The sequence below is a fragment of the Peromyscus leucopus genome, chromosome 10, assembly GCF_004664715.2.
Source record: "Peromyscus leucopus breed LL Stock chromosome 10, UCI_PerLeu_2.1, whole genome shotgun sequence".
In the NCBI taxonomy this organism is placed as follows: Eukaryota; Metazoa; Chordata; class Mammalia; order Rodentia; family Cricetidae; genus Peromyscus; species Peromyscus leucopus.
The window spans coordinates 10,494,586-10,502,010 of record NC_051071.1 but is presented as its reverse complement, the minus strand read 5'-3'; the positions used below and the strand labels follow the sequence as shown (position 1 = coordinate 10,502,010).

The window sequence follows — 7,425 nt, the reverse complement described above, 5'->3', positions numbered from 1 at the left end:
TTGGTATCTTTTTATGGCTATGACCACACCCTGATTTGGGAGGCCTGAAATACTGTGCCAGCCCAAGACTGGATTTGCTTGTCTTTTGGTTGAAGAGGGAAAGAAGCTGTGACTTAATTGGACATCCTGTTTTAGAGGGTGGGTAGCAACGGGGCAATACCTTTGTGGACTTTCTTGCTTCATAGGCAAATCCACATTACCTTTGCAAAATTCATCTTAACAGTGGTTTTAGGACAGGGCTTCAATCTGCCTATGTAGGTCTGCCTCCCCATAAAAGAAGGCCTGCTGAATTTAGGCCTGAATCAGATCTTAGCTCCATGTATAATAACTCCTTTTCAACTGGTGTAAACAAGGCCCAGGATATGGCTACAAATACCCTTAACTTGTTTTTATCTTAAGCAACTTTCTAACTTGAAAGTTGGTCTTTATTTTACTTAAACTGTCTTACTGGAATCCATCCCAATCTTGAATTAACTAATTAATTGTTCATCATCATCATCATCATCATCATCATCATCATCATCATCATCTCTATTGGCTCCCTAATAGTTTAAAAATGTTAAAATTTCCTTCTGGAGGGAAGGGGAGGAGTCTTTGAGTCTCCTTAAAAGACTGTGTGAAGAGCCAGAGTTGGGTTTCAGGAGGTGGGGGAGCACTTCATAAGAGGTGACACACACCTCTATGACCAAGCGCCCTTAGGATCAGTGCACAGGTGACATTTGAGTCTAACTATGTCTTCATATCTCTACTTTATCCTGCACTCTTAATCCAACAAAAATGGACTGAGCACTTACTTAGCATCAGGCAGGCTCTGGGCTGGCAGCAGAGATCACAGAGATCACAGTCCCAGCATCTGGGGCATGCAAACTTGGCTTCTAGTATCTCTTCTTCTGTTTTAGTGTTACTTGACAAAATGGGCTCCATGGCTCCATGGTGTTCTCAACTGCTTTTATGCACCTGTAAATCTGGATAACAGTAATCATTCGGGGCTGTGTAGGGATTCCATAAACAACATTCTGAGAGGCATCTTCCACATCCATGTCTCACTCAGCACCTCAATCTCACTGATTGTTCTGTTTTCCATGGGACAATTCATCTTCCAAGAGGAGTTTAGTAATGTTTTAAGTCTTTGAGTGGGCAACACAAGATGTTATTATGAGCACAGTGTAGAATCCAGGTCTGAATCTCAGAGCTCAAGTAGAAAGTGCTGCCACCCCAACATTTTTTCTCATTTGAAAGCATGGTTTTCTGCCATCCCATTCCATTGTCTTGCTGTGTGGCAGAGGCCGCCCTGGAGCTTGTGGATCTTCTGCCTTATCCTACCAAGTGCATGTGTCAACACGCTGAGCTATTTAATCTAGTTCACAGTTCACTTCAGGTGTAGCTAATGAGCAAAACCTTTATGTATTTACAGTGCACCAACAGTTTTTTAATTTAATTATCTGAAGAGCTAAAACAGCCATACTAGCTAAGTGAACAACTGTTAAAATAAGAACAGAAAGAAATGAGAACAACAACATTAAACATAGAATGGAATCATAAACAGTATTTTATTGGTCCAAAGAAAATAGGAAAAGAGAAAAGGAACAAAATAGACATGTCTCTACTAGGAAAAAATAGAAAGATTTTGAATTTCAGCTAAGCCATAATAATGACCACAGCAATTAGTCATCATAAGGATCAATATACAAATAAGTTATACTATAGAGAAGTAGACTGAAAGAAAGAGCTCTACCATGCTAACACTGAAGAGCTAGAATGTCTATATTAATATCAGACTAGATAATTTAAGCAGTGAATGGTGTTACTGGGGATAAAGAGTACCATTTGGGGCTGCAGAGATGGTAAGGCCATGGAGAGTATTTGCTGATCTTACAGAGGACAGCGGTTCAGCTCCAAGCACCAACACTGGGTGCCTTACAACTACCTAACACCCTCTTCTGGCCTCTGTGGGTACCTGCATGACTCTGGTGCACATACAGATGAACAGGTATGTATACACACATACATATACAATAAAGATAAATAAATCCTTAAAAAGAGTACAATTTTATAATAATAGTCTATACACCAGTAGGATATAACAGACTTAAATTTATCAGAAAACAACAAACAGAATTTCCAAATACACAAAACAAAAAAAACTAATAGACCTATAAGGAGTTATAAAAATATATAATTATAATGAGAAACTCGACATCTCTCAATAACAGACCAGTTAGAAATTAATACAGATGTGTAGGATCTACACATTGTAAACTAACTTGACATAATGGGTCTTTATAGATGGTTTCATCCAGCAGCAGCATAACACCTGGCACTCTCCCTGTGACAACCCACCACCTGAGTCAGCTCTCTAGCTTCTGCTGTTTATGCAGAGGAAAATGCTTCTTCCCACAGAGGGTACCATTGTTCTGGGCCTTTGCGGGCCATGGGAGACTGCATGGAATTCCTGTCCGATGTGTGGAGGCCCCGCCCTCACTCACTGCTGCTGGAGAACCTAGCAGTAGCTCCAAGAGAAGGTCATTGTTTCAGAAGAATAGCTCACCTGGCTTAGGATGAAGTCAGAGACTGAATCTCAATCAAAGCTCTAACCCACGCAAAGCTCTAACCTGGTGAGGAGCACAGCAGCCTCTGGCTGTGTCTAAATCTATTAATATCAGCATACTAGCATTGCCCTCAGAGACTTGGCATCGGAAAAACAGCAACACTAGAATTCTAGGACTGCTGAAGGTGAGCAGGAAAGATCCCTCCACAACCTTCTTAGGAGATTTTATTTTGTTGGGTAATGTATGATCAGTCTTTTTCACCTTTACCTTCCTAAATGCAGAAAATTTATGAGTAATTAGAAATATGATAATACTGACGTCCACATACAATTGACTTCAAGTTATAAGATGTAATTTATGTAATAACAGATTGTAGCAGTCTGAGTAAAGAGGAAAACATAAGCTAGAACAATACTTAGCATGATGATGACGTTTCATGATGTCATTTTTGTGAGCTGTCTTTCCTGGGACTCCGATGGGCAAGAGAAGAATGCAGCATTAAAACAGCTGCAGCTGTGCAGCAACCTGCATGGTTTGCGATTGGGTTGCCTGGGGCGACAGGGAATTGACAGATGCACACAGGAAGGCTGGGGTTGGGTGGACTATGCACCTCCATGAGGATGTACCAGCATCCAGAAACTCAGCGTGGTTATTACATACAGCTGAATGAATAAGGAGGCAGGCTAGGTAATTTTGGTAGGGGATCTGTCTAGGGGAGTAGTCTCAGGCTGCTGTTATTTGGGAGGAGGAAGCTGTGGTTGACCCTTCCTGTACACGCTGTCAATACCTACGCTTGGACCAGAAGGCCTTGCTCTTCCCCAGAGCCTGACCTGGGCAAGAAAGACCGTGCCTTTCCCAGGGGCCTGGGGCTTTAGGGTCCTTGACATGGCCATGCTCATGTCTGCTGTACACATCCACTTAGGTATCTGCTCTCCACATGACCACCTTGACCATTACGCATACCTTACCATAGTACATGATGAGTCCCGTGTTTCTGTCAGCTAAGTGGGCTTTCTCTCTGTCGCTGTCCCTCTTGCTAATATGAAGCCATGTCCACTTCATAGTGTAGTGCCTCATCAAATCTACTATGAAGTGGAGTTATACTGCTTTATGCCTATAGTTTATGTTCTTTGTAAGAGTAGACTGACATTTCTCCTCTCCTGACCTTTGTGCTATTATCCGTTCATGTGTATTATAAAACTCACAATAGATTTAAACTTGATTTTGCATTAAATAACCAATTATCTTTTAAGTAATTTAAACAACATAAAACACATATCTGCCCATCTAGTTTTCTTTTCTAGTACTCTTCATATTTCTCTGTACTTCAGATGTACATCTTCTACTCTTTCTTCTGCTTGAAATATGTGGCACTTCATGTAATGGATGTCTTTTCATTGTGAATTATTTTAGCTTTCATATATTTAAAAATATCCTCATTCTGTCCTTATTTAAATGACTGTTTTTATATTGACAACTTACCTGTGTATTCAATAACAATAGATATACTACTCCAATGTGTTCTGGTTCATGTTATTTCCAAGTAAAATTGAGCTCCATTCAGATCTTTGTTTTTCTGTGTGAATATATTTTTTCTTTATCATTAATCTTTAAGAAATTTGATAATGATGTGCCTTAGCATAGTTTACTGCTGGTGTGTGTGTGGGGGGATGAATTTTATAATTTTAAAAAGTATTTTAAAATTTTTGTGAACATTCCTTAATGCCATTTGTCCACCTCTTTGAGAGGCTCAGACATATGAGTCGTGGGCCTCTTGTCATGGAACCACAGCTTGCAGGTTCCTGATTTTCTGTCAACTCAGAAAATTTCTGTTGTGTTTTCAACTTGCTAATTTTTTCTTCAGCGCTGTCCAACCCACTCTTTATCTGATCTCGAATATGCTTCATTCAGACCTTGCAGTTTTTTCTTTAGAAGTTTGACTTGGGTCATTTTTCATAAATTATCTTTCAGTTTTTAATTGGTATGATCAAATATTCTTTTATCTTCTTTTTTTCTTTCAGTCTTCAAATCTTTTACTGGAAGGCCACGCACAGCTTTCATTTATTGTATTTGAAATCACTGTATAATTACTTTTGTGAAAACACTGCCTGAATTTTCTAGGACAAAAAGAAAACCCTAAAACTTGTTTCAGGAATGGAGAAAAATGTCCCGTTTAAATGGGGAAAGAAGTGCACATAATTGCTGCTGCACTGAGGTCATTTCTGTGTCCCGTCTTTCTTAAATCTCGTCTGATGACATAATACAGAGAACAGTTATGAAAACAGACATTTGCATAGACTCACTTCTAAAGTCTTATTGAGAATATCTTGTTGGCCTTGGATAGCAGGTCATAGGCACAGCAGCTGTGGTAGCAGGATCTGCATATGCCTGTTGGTGCACACCATTGTGAATATTTGCAACATTACTTCCAGATTGCTGAGTGCTATTGTAAATGTTCTGGTAAATCCCTGTTGGATTATCTGTCCTAAAACTGGTCTGTATACCAGCACATACAAAATCACTCCCAAAGCTCCCATTGGTATAATTTGCAGCACTGTAAACACCATTGAGTATTAGCCCCCAAATCTCTCTTAAGCAGACTAGGGTATCCTCTGTCATAATTTTCCCTGTCTCTAAGGGTATTAAATCCACCCTTTTGCCCTCAGAGTAACTGTCACAATGGTCATCCTTCATGCCTCCTCTATCCCTGGAATGACCTGAGCCTCTGTCTTCATCCACTGAAGCAGCTTGGGATTAATTGCTTGATTAGCTTCCCAAAACTCAGAGATAAGATGGCTCCCTTGCTTTACGTTATTAGGTGTAAGGAAAGTGTACGCTCTGCCTGTTTGGATGCTGTGAGGAGTTCTTTCAATTGGATGAGTATAATCCTCTGAGGAGGTAGGGTAGTCACATCTCCCACATCTATCCCTCCGAGGACCACATCGATAGTGATCAGAGTAGCTTTTCCATGTTTGAATTCCTTTAGAACTCAGCCTTGCTCCTCTTGACTCTTGTAGCCATGGATACCCATGGCAGGCCACCCATCTCTTCTCATTTTTTCTGGCACGTTCATCACGTTTTCTTCTGGTTTCAACAAAAACAATGGTTTTATTCTCCTCATGGATGATCTCTTTCATTAGATGAATAAGTCCATCCTTTTCTACATCATGACACACATCTACCATCTTTGCTATGGTTTGCACTCAGTTCCAGTGCACCGATATTGATATGAATATGGTCTGCCGGGAAATCTTCAGCAAACTGCCTTGCTTCTCTTGGCCAAGCTCTACATTAGAATTTGCCTGTAAGGTCCTTATTGATCCACAGTTGTCCTTAGTTGAGGTTCAGAGCTCATGTCAATCATTCTATCAGCTTTACTGAGGACAAGGTAGGTTGTTCTTCTCAAATCGGTTTCCCGTACTCTAAAATGTCAATCAGTCCTTCAGGTGTTGCAACTTGGATTTCCACACCTCTCTGAAAATATGGAATGCTTAACAAATTTTTGTGTCTCCCTTGAGCGGGAGTCATGCAAATCTTCTGTTTTTTTCCAATTTTAGTGTATGTGCTGCTGAAATGAGTGAGCAATCTTCTGTCTTCTTGAATGTAACAACATTATTCTAATCACTTTCAATGTTCTGGTCTACTAATTCTACCATGGACAAGTCTGAATTCCTTGATTTTTCTTTTAATTATGCTGACATTTTTTTCTACATCTTTGTAGGACTATTTTTATTGGATCACAGAGATTATGAATTTGTTCTTGTTAGGTGTCATGTATTTTAGTGTTCTTATAAACATTTTGAGCTTTATTCTGAGACACTGTAAAATTATTTGGAAGATCAAGGCTTTACTTTTTCAGGCCAGCTCAGAGCAGTTTAAAACTACAGCAACCTTATCTTGGACAGTCACCATTGCTGTCCTGCCTGGCAGAGCGGCCCCCTTCCTTTTTTCCATTTCCCACTGGCCTTGCTTATTTCCCTGTTTCCTTCAGCTGGACAATGCTTGGCCTGCTCTGACCCTCCTCAGCCCTCCACCGGGTTCTGTCTCTGCAGCTACTCCACCTCAGTATCTTCCCTGGATACCTTCACTATCATCAAGAAAACCACCTTCACACCTTTAATCCTGGAAGAGCACTGTGCTCTGTGTGGATCCCCGTCCTCGCAGAGTGACCTGGAACCTTCTGCAAGCGGTAAGTTGGGGAAACACTGTGAGTGTGGGTCTGAATCGTGCCCACAGCCCCACGTATTGCTTGGTTGCTCCTCTGTGGTGACATTGGCAAGCAGGACTTAGTGGAAGGTCTGGGAGGGGCGCAAGCTTTCAGCAGATGTGGGTACCCCACTCCTTCCTCTCTCTTTCCCTTCCCCGGTGCTGTGATATGATCACCACACTCCCCGCAAGCACGATGGGCCTCCCCATGGGTCCACATCCACTGGGCCAGGAGACTGCGAATTAAAACCTGAAATCACAAGCAGACCTTTCAAACCCTGCTCCTTGTATTTTCAGATACTTTGTCACACCAGTGAAAGTCAACACAAGCGGCCATAAGGATCAGGTGTTCCCCAGGGAACTCTGGCCTTTTCTGCCAAATAGTCACTGGTCAAAATACATTCTCAGTGTCATATATGTTGTTTGGTTTTTGTTTTAGGCAGAAGAGTGAATCCAATTCCTCTCACGCCATCTTGTCTAGAAGCAAGTTTTTCAGTATTCTTTACAATTTAAAAAGTGTTGATCTTTTAAAAAAAACATTTATTTGTTTATTTACGTGTGTGTGTGTGTGTGTGTGTGTGTGTGTGTGTGTGTGTCTCAGAGTTTATAAAAAGAGACTAGAAATGCTTCCTTTGGATTTAATGCTGAAAGATGCTCTTCCTTTTTCTTA

The 7,425-nt window shown here is 40.8% G+C and overlaps 1 non-coding gene and 1 pseudogene across 1 annotated transcript; both read right to left on the bottom strand.

The window, feature by feature from the left end:
- Positions 1-4,862: 4,862 nt before the first annotated feature.
- On the bottom strand, positions 4,863-6,077 carry LOC119088676 (annotated as a pseudogene).
- On the bottom strand, positions 6,026-6,134 carry LOC114697963. Its single transcript, XR_003735286.1, has one exon. It is a non-coding gene; the product is annotated as a U6 spliceosomal RNA (small nuclear RNA).
- Between the last annotated feature and the right edge of the window lie 1,291 nt (positions 6,135-7,425).